This window comes from Amphiura filiformis, chromosome 3 (assembly GCF_039555335.1).
Source record: "Amphiura filiformis chromosome 3, Afil_fr2py, whole genome shotgun sequence".
Lineage (NCBI taxonomy): Eukaryota > Metazoa > Echinodermata > Ophiuroidea > Amphilepidida > Amphiuridae > Amphiura > Amphiura filiformis.
This window is the reverse complement of record NC_092630.1, coordinates 55864084-55877599: the sequence shown is the minus strand read 5'-3', so window position 1 is coordinate 55877599 and position 13516 is coordinate 55864084. Positions and strand designations below refer to the sequence as shown.

At 33.8% G+C, this 13516-nt stretch overlaps 1 protein-coding gene across 2 annotated transcripts in view; it reads right to left on the bottom strand.

Moving 5' to 3' along the window:
• The window catches only part of LOC140148784 (uncharacterized), a 190671-nt gene that overhangs the window by 77420 nt on the left and 99735 nt on the right, over window positions 1-13516 (bottom strand). The gene's annotated exons all lie outside the window — the stretch shown is intronic.

The window sequence follows — 13516 nt, the reverse complement described above, 5'->3', positions numbered from 1 at the left end:
TGAAGTGATACATGTGACATGGTAAAATGCATACTGTAAGTGGTAATTTGTGTGTAATTTTTCGCACATTGCCAAATTTAAACAACTTGACTTGTTTTTGAAATCGCAAGATTTTAAGCTTTCTTAGATGGACCTTAGGTAAAAGCTGGCACTTAGAAAGCAAAAAGTGCAAAAAATAAATAAAGCATAAAAATTTCAACTTTTACATAGGTAAGTTTTTGGGGAAGAAAGCTACATCTAATGACAGGTAAGGCCAAAAAAAATAAAAGGTTCGTCTCAAAGCTTGCGCGCGCGTTTGTAAAATCCCACGATTTGACAAAAAGCAAATGCGGAAAATTTTTTATTTCTTAAAAAATCTTTTTTTATAGTTTTTCCAGAAAAATCGAGTGAAAATCAGACTTTTTCTCAAAATACCATGAAAAAAGTCAGGAATAAATTTTTTTTTTTTTAAATCGCATTTCGCATTTGTTTTTAAATTTCTCGTGAGCTTTGAGACAAACCTTTTTTTTTTTTTGGCCTAATAGAAACAAAAACTGCCATATAGTCCTCTGTTACAAAGACTTTGGACTTTAACATTTGCTTATTTGAATGGTTGGGAGAACTTTTATAGCACATAAGCACAAGTATTTTTAACAGTTATAATATTACAGTCTAAACATGTAAAGGTCAGAGACACCTTCCTAATTCCTATGGTTATTAAGAAGAGGAACAAATCTCAATATTTTCTTCTATTATAATACTGATAATTTACTTTAGAAGCTGTACATGTATGACAATATGCATTAAAAGGCCATTTTAAGTTTTTAACATTACTAAAGAATCTTTAGACAATGCCAAGTACTGCAATTGAATTCATAATTATTATTTACATGCTCAGGAAAAATTCGCATGACGTTGAATTTGATTCAGTATGACAGAGGATTTCCATCAATTAATTTTGAGTCAGTGGGCATTGTTTAATTAAATTGGACTGACTTTCTGCTGCAGAAAGTCGCACTTTGAATCTTCAATAGTGACAAAGTTGAATCCAATTTGATTTGATTATACTTCAAAGCATCATTTGATGGTGATTTTTGTACTTGAAGTGCAACTGTGCCCTTGTCACACTCGGTACTCGACTTGGCACTGAATTTGATAGCGAATAAAACAAAATTGAATCACGTTTTTTCTCGGGGTGTAAACAGGTTAAAGATTTGGGGATATATTCACTCTTATTCATTCCAAAAGAGTGAAAATGTCCGCTCTTTAAGGTATGATAAGGGACAACTCTTTGGAGTGGTCTTTTATATGACTCCTTAAAGAGTGAAAATTTCACTTTCAATTTTTAGTCTTTTGGAGTGCCGATTTTCACTCTTTATGGAGTGCATATATACTCAATCTTTTGGTTCACTCATTTACATTAACAGACTTCATGTTATTAAATATAACTTCAAGTTCTAAATCATCAGTCCATATGTAATTAAATCAAGCTATAGGCCTATGTACATGTGGTTTTTTTTCTTCAAATTCCTGCACATTTATTAAACAAAGCTCTATTGAATCAAAAGATTTATATTTTTCATGTCCGTACCATGAAATGTAACGAAAGTTTAAACCTCTCTTCATAACATCTCAAATTCATATTTTAGTGAGAAACACAACTCATAATCACTCTATTGCCTTACATGGCTTGTTGAGTTGTTCACACATCAGCTTCATGCTCTAGCAGTGGCAAATAACAGATATCATGAAAATAATGTGAACATCATCTCAACATGTTTCTAGGCCTATCCCATTCACATCTAATCATATCCTTACCTCCCGTCAATCCTGCTTCCATCCTCTTATCCGCACATTTTCTTCCTTATTTCCTCCTTGTTACTTCCTCCATGCTGTACAGAATCTATTCTTACTTCCATGATTCTACTCAACCCAATAATCGATAATCATCATACAAAAATTAGCCTTGCCATGGACAAACTGGACTGATTTGGTTAATCCACCACCTTGCAAATAATACAATTCACAAATATGTAAATTATGCATGTACAGTCCACATCTATATTTGCATCTATGATGAACACACAAAAGTTACATAAGATGAGATAATCAGAATAAGAACAGCTCATTTCATTTTACGCCAGCTTAAAAATTCACACAACTTTTTTCCTTGTTGAGCTCAATTTGATTTTATCTTTTAAAATCAAATAAAATATTGCAAAGTAGTAGAATTTATGTTAAATTTTCCTTGATTTAATACAATTATACAATCATCAGTTTAAGTTCCTACCTGCACATTCATCTTTGCATTTCTGATCAGAATTTGTGAATAATTTAATAATGAAATTGTTTGCCATTTATGTCGGTAGTTCCCGCCATGGCACAGGCATTTACCACCCTTTAGTCAATACCTTGAAGCCATTTACAATGTTTGTTTATAGAACTGGAAATAAAAGAAATCTTGCAAGTGTTACTATTTCTGAACATGATGGCGAAACATGAGCAGACCTTTCCAAGGTAATGCTCAACACTTTCAACATATATTTTCAACATATATAATTAAAAAGACAGAAATGTTAGAATTCCACATTTATAATTTTAATTTTTATAGAAAAGGTGATTGTATTGATTTGAAATGAATTGGTAAGCTTTGTTTTTACTTATTCACTGCATTGTAAAAACAAATATCTGCATTTGATTCATTTTAATTATTTGAAAATATAATCCTTCCTTTTTGCCTTAAAACACTGTTCACCGTGAAAAAAGGCAGTGACATCAGTGCGAATATCAATGGAGCAGCTTCAAATCATGAGTTTTAGCTCAAACCGCTGGTATACATACGAACATGTTTTAAGACATCACATGGATGCATACACAAAATAGCTGCCTCATTGCATTGTCATCACTGCCTCACCAAGATGAAAAATATAATTTAGAAGAGACTTCGAGTTACCTTTGATTAATATTTGGGAAAAAATATAATTTTCCCCAAATACAAATCAAAGACAACTAAAGTCTATTCTAAAAATCAAACTGCTATCTTGTTGGTTCAATTACTCCAACTATAAATAGCTGCTAAGGGCCATATTTTTATATGTGTACACTGTATAGAATGCAGAACTTGTCAAATTCAATAAGGCAGCTATTTAGGGCTTGATTTGCTGGTCAAATTCTGCTCAGATTTTCAGATCCGGTGGCATTAGTGTAACATTTCAATAATAATTATGCCTTCATTAAGTGTGCATTGATTAATTGGACATCACAAGCGTATTACTAAATAGGGGGACAAAAAGCAGAAGAAAAGACGTAAAAATTGACAACAAATTAAGAAAAATCTGATAACAATGGCATTGGCAAGATGGCCATGGCATCCTATTATTAGTGTGACCTTGGTGATGTTCATGGACATGCCGCCACATCACAGCTTGCTTGCGTTGCAACGGATGCCGCTTTTCCCATCGCTACTGGGAGGTGTGAAAACAGGACCCAATATTGGATTTTATTTGATAATATATATATTTTTTAATTTACATGCTTTTTTACACATAATATGAGCTTCAAACATTTGCTTGTAGAACGCACCAGTGGAATTTTAATGTTTGATCACTACCAGCAATAAACATAATTCAATGTCAATGAACGTGTAATGCTTTATTAAATAATTATTTCCTTTTAAGAGACTAATTTGCAACTAATTATGCATAATGTTGAATAATATCTACACTAATATTTTAGTGATATTTATAATTCCAAATTGGAAAACTGGCATGATCTTGGAGAGTCTATGGTATATTATTGAATAACGTTGTAACACAGCAAAAAAAGATGTTGCCTTTTGCTACACAAATAGATTTCAAATTAGTACAATTGTTTCCTATATACTTGAATGATAATTGATTAATTATGTGACATGTTCCAGCAAAATATACCTTAACTCAGCCGGGGACAGGTAAAACTATGTTGGAAAATATAAAGAAAAACATATATTTATTAGCAAAACTTTCAATTTTCAAAAGTAAGGTATAATAGGTATCAGTAAAAAGCTATTTTTTTGCCCCTTTCTCCAAATGACTAAATTTCACTTTAAAAAAAACCCTTTTAAAATGGTCTATTTTGCTGGTACAGGTAAATTGCATATTTTCAAAGTGTTGTTTCAACCATTTTATACTTATAGATGGACATACATAATCCACAGAAGGCTCATTGATCAGTATTGGGCATCACAAATGCCAGCCACAATTTTATTGCAAATATTGATTTTTATCAAAAGAGTAAAAAAATGGAAAAACTACAAGGACAATACAATCACAATGAGAAGAAAAATGCATTTTTATTTTTATATAAAGCCACCGAGCGCAAATTTGTTCATTTCATTGTATTGAGGCTACATCTAACACAAACTGCATTATAAATGAAATAATAAGTGACCATGAAATATGATGGACATTTATCAAATACATTAAAAGAGCAAATTCAATAGTTAGACAACTCAGGGTGGAGGGAAAATATTGAGTTAGTGTGTAGGTGTGAATGAACTGCGAACATTTACTGAAGAGGAAGATGGGGCAGCCATGATTGGTAGCCACATAGTCTCACCAGAGTATATAATATCAAGACATATTTCTGACAAATTTAGATTTTCTAATTTTTTAACAAAATGATAAAACAAGGTTATTTTTTTAATTTTGACCCAAACCAGTGACACAAAATGGAAGATAATAGCAGTTTCTTGCCAACACCTAGATCGTGATATATCAGTGAATCGGATTGACTAATTTTAACTTGTGATCTTAAAATTTAAAAATTTTAAGATCACAAGTTTTAAAAAATGCAGATTTTGTTAAAAATACAGAATCTTAAACCAAAAAAAAAAGAAGGTTCGTCTCAAAGCTTATGCGCGCGTTTGTAAAATCGAACGATTTGATAAAAAGAAATGCGGAAATTTTTTATTTCAAAAAAAAATTTTTTTGTTTTTTCCAGAAAAAAATCGTGAAAGTCAGACTTTTATCTCAAAATACCATGAAAAAAGTTGGGAATAAATTTTTTTTTTTAAATCGCATTTCGCATTTGTTTTTACATTTCTCGTGAGCTTTGAGACAAACCTTTTTTTGGCCTTATAGGCTTTGCTTTTGGCACTACCAGTTCAAAGGAAATGCAAACATAGATTTGTCAAATGTATAATTGCCCTTTCTGCATTAAACAAAATTTATCGGATAGCAACTCATCAGGCAAAACAGGATTTGATAGGAAATTCAAGATATAGCATTGTCAGAATAGATGGGAAATAAACCAAATGAATGATAAAGTCCAGGGGGTACTCAGTACAAATGACTATACGGGAACGTGTCGAAACCAAGAGTATCATTTTCGGCGTTTTGGTATATCAATAACCCCTTTAGCCAATTTTGGTATGTGGATGGGTCCTTTTTTCAAAATTGTCTCAATGTTTTTCGGAAAATAGCCCAATTTAGCCTCAAACTATAGCCAACATTTTTGAAATTTGGCCGAGAACTTTGACAATTTGAATTCAATTTGGCCGAAAATTTTGACTTTTGGTATTGATGGGTTGAAATTCTTAACAAATTGGTAGGCCTATTGATTTTTCCACTTTCAAATTCTCAGCGGCACACCCCTACCAAAACCCAACTTGAGTCCCTCGAAGGGAGGGAGATGGTTAAAAGGGAGATGGTTAAAAATGCTGATCACCTTTCTCCTACATGTCCTGTTTATAAAACATTGATGTTATGAACTTATTTCGACCCACTTCTGGTTTTGTTACAGACCCATAATTTGTCCATTTTGCATTCATAAAATTATGAATTGTGTGTTGATGCATGTGCTTAGAAAACTCCTGTTACTATGACAAATTATAAATTATTTTTAAACCTAGAAATGCAATCTATGATAATTTAATAGAGTACTTCGGTGCAAATAGCAAGGCAGCTTGTCTATTTGTGACTTTGATCGCTGTTATTTGCTTAAAGATAATCAACAATTGTGTTGTTTTAATTGCACTGAATGCATATTGATAAGGTTGCTGTGCTCACTGTAAAGCTGGAACCCATACCCGGGACCTTTACACAAAGTTCATTTCAACAGTATATAATACTTTTTGTTTTCAATATCTCAACCCGTGATAATTTCCGATGATAGCGAACATCAAAAATAGCATCCCGGTACAAAGGTTAGGTTAGGTGTTCAGCTAGCTACACAGAATTCAATACTTCCAAGTTCACAGTGTCCAACAAAATACAAAAGGGTCATTCTTGCAGAGATAATTTCATATTCGTAACTGCACCATGAAAGCATAATAACGAGGCGACAAGAGAAAATACTTCCCATTGGTCTGATGGGGCCTATCAATTGACTCCCTCTATGCATCGATCAAAAGAAAACCAGTCGATAGGTAATTAATTAAAATGCACAGTAATGAAATACAAATTAATCATTTAGCATTTCCAGTGCAAGGTGGATGGACCTTTTTGTGCTGGGTTGCATTGCCAACGGCAACCCAGCACTTATTGCTTGGGTTCTGTTTTCTGTTGTTTCTATAAGTAATTCATGAAGAAAACGGAAACTTGTAAAAATGTTGCAAAAAATTGATCAAAATGGTTATAAATGACAAACAGAAATACTAAAATTGGCCTGTGCAGATATCAGAAATATTGTGTTGATTTTGCATGTTAAGGTAAAATAGGTATATTTTTTAGGTAAATAATTTTTCTGAATCTTGACTAGGAAGTTTTGCTGGTTCTCTTCACTAGAACACGTACATGTATCTTGGCAAGCTATGGGATCATGTGGGCAGACACACCGGGTACCAATTACATGCTTTGTAGGAGTTCAGTATCTCAGTGTGTTGTATGGTATGTGATCCAATATCTCTGGTGAGAGCTACCTGCTGAGTTATGATGACATATATTTAATTTACACATCTTACTCTATTCATGTTCCTAGTGGTCTGTCTGTGGTGGTCTGTTATCTTAATATGTCTTGGATAATTTTTAACTACATGTAACATGTTTGACCATGCAACATGCAGTAAACATGGTAAAAGTTGAATCCCTCACATCGAAGGCCTGTGTTAATAAATAAGCAAGATCACTGAATATTGGAAATATGTACATTTCCTGGTAACACGATGATGACCAAAAGCTATTGATGCACACATCACCTTCAAATATTTGGGTCTATTTTTATGATGACAAATATGTCACAACTAGAATGAAGCTTTAGGGCATAGGTCCTAAGTAATGATTGAATTTTGTTACTAAGAATATTATCAGTAAACACTCAATTCTTGGCTTTAGATGTGCTATTTCGGGGTTCAGTATGTGTAGGCCTGTAATATGTACTGGTACCTTTCGAAAAATGATATTTCTCGAAATTTTGCTTGTTACTTTGTATGCTTTAAAAATTCTCAAAAAACAAAAAGAGCTATGAATGAATTAATCTATACTATAAGGTGCGAACGCCGGTGTGTTTTTTAGGCCACAAGACCATTTAGCAATCCATGAATGTGGGGTATATGTGTAGGGGTGTTTGTACCCTAACAGTGTCTGCTTCCTACTCATGCCATCCGAACCTGGTGATAATAATATTTGAGTAGGAGGACAATACGTGAGTGGAGATATTTGAGGTCAAAGGTCATCTAGGTGTCAAACGAGGTCATTGTTGATTTAGATTAAGCGATGGGGGACTTGCTCTCCTTTGTAAAAGTAAATTTCAATGTCAAACATTACCTAGTGATAATAATCTCTGCATAAGGGAGCATTAGGTGAGTGAAAATGTTTTGAGGTCATAGGTCATATAGGGGTCAAATTTTGGAATTGTTCGTATTGGGCTTTAAGTTGGCGAACGTAAACCTGAAGAGGAGTAACAACGTAAAAAGCATATGAATTGAAGTATAAGAATTGGAATGGAACTGATGTAATGAATCCAACTGAGTCATCAGTATCTGGGAAAAAGTGCCTGATTTTGGGGTTTGAACCAACCGAATCTTGCCACTTCAAATTATTTTGACTATTTTTACAAAAAGAAATATGAAGTTACTCATTGTGAACAACCATGTCCCAGCACATCCCTTTTTAAAGGGATTTTTATTAAGTATCATTAGGTTTGTTTTAAAAATTATTCCACTCAATGCTGGAAATTAGCATAATCAAAATTATGACAATAATGGTTGAAATTTATAATTATTAATTTTTAGTTTCAATTTCAGAATGTAAGATAATATTAATAATAATCTTCACATAATCTGCCAATTGACCTCTGGTTGCTCTGGAGATATATATTTTAATTTTAGTATCATGCATGGTTTCATTAGTTCTACAAATTAACATGAACATTCCACTTTCCATATAGAGAGAAATCATTCAATATTTCTTTTCAGCTTTATCAACCACAGAACTACCTTTAAAGGAAATAATTATTGACATTTTCATTCATGTTACAGGGAAGATCAATGGATGTTGTTTACAATATTGTACCTTTACACATTAAGTGTATGAGCACCCAAGCCCTTAGCCATGTTTTATTAATTGATTGGCTTTAGTCCTCTGCATTCAACTCACACAGAACCCATGGACCTGTTCCCGCCAAAACGCCTGTTACATCATCGCTGTTAGTACAAAGGTCAATATAATCAGTATGCTAACCAGGACTGTGGGATCTGGCTCGATGAAGCGTGGCCAGTGGTCCATCCAGTCCCATGAGAAACATAATGAACAAAGTTGAGGGGGTAGTTTGAGATTAAACAGGTTGAATTCATAGTTGCAAATTATTTTCGCCCCATTTCATGGATGCAACATTTGAAAAGCCACACAAATTGATCAAAATCCGCCTAAAATTTATCTTGCAAAATATCAATAATTTTTAAACCAGTTAATTTGAGTCCTCTCTTCCCTACGCTTTTACATCATGATTTCCGAAAATGTGAGCTTCAAAATTTGCGATTTTTTTCAAATTTTGAAGATACAAGTTTCCTTTCCAAAAATGTATACTTTCATTATTTTGTTTGTTACTTTGGTACCCAAAATATGTCTAGCGTGGCCTATGCATATTCTGTCTTTCTTGTTTATTTCAAATATATCAATCAGCATAACAATAAGCAAACTAAATTAATTGGATAAATAAAGGCAAACTTAGTCAAAACGTACTGAACATCAACAGAAATACATAATATTGTTCAATTTTACTAACTCTACTGAGTGACTGACCATCATGGACTGCATATTCTACAAACACTAAGTAATTTCCTCCTTTACTAGAGTCAAGGTCAAATTTAGTTAATTATGAAGGAAATTCATTAAAAATCTTTTGTTTTGCCAGAGCAGGTGACATCATACAAATTTCTTTCCTAATAATATCTCATAACCACTTTACCATTTCAGGATTTTTCCTCTCTTTTTTGTACCTTTAGAGATCTACATTATAAATCACTAATTCAAATTTCCAACAGCAGTTTTATCACAGCAGATCGGATCCCATAGGAAAGCCATTTACTCTTGAATGAAATGACCTGTGAATAAACCAGATAAACCAGTCTACAGTGACTAGATAGAAAGAATCAAACCATGGCAAAACCATAACCATGCAGGTGAACAAAAATATAAAATAAATAAATAAAAAATGCTTGCTAATACTACAAATGTTGTTGAGGTATTGGACAAAAACATCGGACATTCCTTGTGCTCAGTGAAACCATAATTTTACCAGGAAAAGCAATAGAGGTTATCCGTGTTCTATAAGCTGCATATCCTATCAGCGACTGCTATACCTTGTTCAGGACTTTCAAAAGAAGTACCTGCATGTGCAACCATGACTGTTTCAAAATAGCCCGCCAAAGTCATGCAGGTAACTCCGAGGTCGTGCATTGAATTAGTTTGAATGAGGAATACTACGGGAACCAGCGCCTTTTGTTAGAAGTCACACATGAGTAAAGTGGATAACCTCTATACTGTAAAATTGACATAATTCACAATAACCCAAGAGCAGTATTTCCACAGGCCTTCATTTTGCAAAATCAAAAAATTGCGATGTTACCTATAAACTGTTTAAAACAGGGGAGGGGGGATGATAAATTTATTTTCAGGTATTTTAATTTGCCAAAATGTGGATCCTGCAAAATCATGAAAAATATCTCGCTCATTGATGACATTTTCAGTAGCCAAGCAAACACAAAATTACTGGTGTATGTAAACGTATTATAAAAACTTGCTTTGGTTTTTTGTCGAAAGGTTTTTAAAACGTTTTATGTAAAAAAAACCTCTACAATAAATATAAGTTATTTTTGAATGTAATCAAAACGTTTTATACCCATTATATATACCTTTTATTCAAACCCAACATAACATTTTCTGTAAAATATTTTGTGTTTGCTGGGCATTGAGCAATTTTATTTATGTAAATGAAAGCTGTACAAGTCACTGATTTTTTAGCAATAACTAAAATATTTATGTGTCATGGACAACAATTTACAGTCAAGTGATTTTGCAGTAATAATCAAAATATTTATTCACAAGCCAGGTTGACCTACAGCATATTGCACAATCATAAATAATTATTCCTTCTAATTATATTACGCAATTTGCAGTTATTACTTCTTACACAGGAAGGAAACTACCAGCCATCTTTTGTTGAAGTGCAGCGCTGAAATGATATCAAAATTATATTGACCTGCCAGAAGTGAAATGAACAAAAAAATACCAATCTCAGCAATACTATTGGCAAAAGAGAAGAACTAAATGTATTTTTACAATACTTTGTCACGAATTGCTGGTGAACATCTGAAGTGACCCCGAGAACCAATATAAGTTCTACAATGTTTTGCAACAATTAAAAAGCACCATAAACAGGGAACAATCAAATTTAAGAATGCCAGTCAGTTACCAATTCCTCCATCATTTTTACATATCGTAGAATTCCATCTCTAAATGAGTAGCTTTATTACAGGCAGACACCCACCACAAAACATTACAATTATTGGTCTTACAATAATACATGATTACACAGCCACCTGTATCAGTAATAGAGGCAACAATTAAAAAGCACCATAAACAGGGAACAATCAAATTTAAGAATGCCAGTCAGTTACCAATTCCTCCATCATTTTTACATATCGTAGAATTCCATCTCTAAATGAGTAGCTTTATTACAGGCAGACACCCACCACAAAACATTACAATTATTGGTCTTACAATAATACATGATTACACAGCCACCTGTATCAGTAATAGAGGCAACAATTAAAAAGCACCATAAACAGGGAACAATCAAATTTAAGAATGCCAGTCAGTTACCAATTCCTCCATCATTTTTACATATCGTAGAATTCCATCTCTAAATGAGTAGCTTTATTACAGGCAGACACCCGCCACAAAACATTACAATTATTGGTTTTACAATAATACATGATTATACAGCCACCTGTATCAGTATTCAGTAATATAGGCAAGTTTAACTCCAAATAATGCTTCTTGTGGAGGGTGTCTGCATTTCGTCACTTTCATCAAAAACTTATTTTAGAACTCATTTAGAGGCATACATGATTGTGGATGGATAAATAGCATATAAATACACATGGTTCATGTGATTAGTGCATGCCCTGTACTATAATACCAGATACAAGCTCTGTATGATATAGGCCTAAATACTCTAGTTCTGATGTAATCAGTGTTATAAAGTGACACAAGGCAGCTCACAATTTTCTAAAAATGACTGCATTCATCTGAAAAGGCTGCTTTCTGTGTTCTGTAAAGTATCATCCATTGTCCATGCATCTTACAGAAGATGTAGCACTCATGAAGAGCAGTTTAATTATTGGGTCTTTTCGTTCTTAAAATATGGTCATCATGTACCAAACACAAACAAACCTGTGGTGTCTTACCATTAATTAAGACCTGGGCCTAGTTGTGTAAAGGCTCCATCACTCTAGCCACGCATAATGAATCAGAAATCTATCATGGCACTCTAACAATACTGTCAACATAAAATGAACCAAAATGACACAGCTATATACACTAGGCTTAATTAGTTGCAGAATGATCATCATTAAGTATCGCCATGTAAATTTAGGTAGTAGACAACTGTCCAGGTCTCCAGAGTGCAGTGGCGGTGCCGCTACGGGGAGACGGGGGATGGGAGTGGGGTAGCACTTTCCCCCAGTCAGAACTCTTGCCCACCCTGTTGCCCCCAGTAAAAACCCAAAATTACAAAAAATTTCCACTTTTTTGCGGTAATGAATGGGAACAACCCCCCCAAAAAAAAAAAAAAATTCAATTTGCCTCCCAATGCCCCAGTAACAAAAAATTCCTGGCGCCGCCACTGCCAGAGTGGAATATATTTACCTAAATATAACTATCTTTGTGATAAATGAAAACACAAATATACATAGTGCTACTCAATCTTACAACTTCATTTCATACTGTATTTTCCAGCTTCCATGGAACTCGCAACTGCAAGAAAAAATGTCTGCGAATTCATGATCTCTCTTTCAAGTTGTTCTACTTGAACCAGGATTATACTGGTCACCCGTAATGCAATGAAATGGTCTCTGCCAAAAGGTACACACGACACTTGAAGTACATGGTCATTTATGTTTAGAAAATATCATTTCGGGGATAGATGAAACATATTTAAGATTTGAATTTCAAATTATCCATAGCACACAAAAATTACCTAACAATAACCATGTTAACATTTCAAGCCAATTTTAGGTTATACCACCACATGACATCAAACCACTAGACCCCATCAGTGCATGACATTTTGCATATCATGAAATCCATCAGCCAGAAATGTTAACTCTGAATGTAGATGGTATTTTGATCGGCCTCTGCTCGTGTTGTATATTTTGAATGTTTGGACTTGATGGAAACATTACAATTTACAGTGGCTGCCATGAACTGCTATAACAGGAGTTCTAAATAGGAGGCACACAGGCCAAATGCGGCTCGCCAACCACTGATATTTGGCCCTTCAAGAACTATATGTGACGTGTCATGTCAAAAGGAGACACTTTTGGGCAGGTTCTCAATTTGAAGGTTTTACATATCTTAAATAAAGAGATATTTTGCTCCACCACGACGTTTTCCCCGATGAAATCGGACATTCCTAAGCGAAGATATTGAGTTTGTAAGTTATGGTATTATAAAATTGGAAATAGAGATATCGACCTTTAAAAATATCATTGACGATGTTGAGAGTAGGAAATGCCTTGAAAAATGTCTCAAAAAATACAAGATGCCAGTTATATTCCAGTCTGAAAATATCAGACAATATTTTTAACATTAATAACATCACAAATTCGCAACAAACCCAAATTGTGAAAAAATCACACCCGGGCAGATTTTTGGCTATTTTTGGCTATTTCTCCATTTACGATCCTGCCCAAAAGTGTCTCCTTTTGAAATGACACGTCACATATACTGTAAAGGAAAACATAACAAATGGGGTGTATTTGGCCCTCCAGCATGTATGTTTGAAATGTGTTTGGTTACCATGTGGCCAGCCCTTAATCAAATGAAGTTGAGAACCT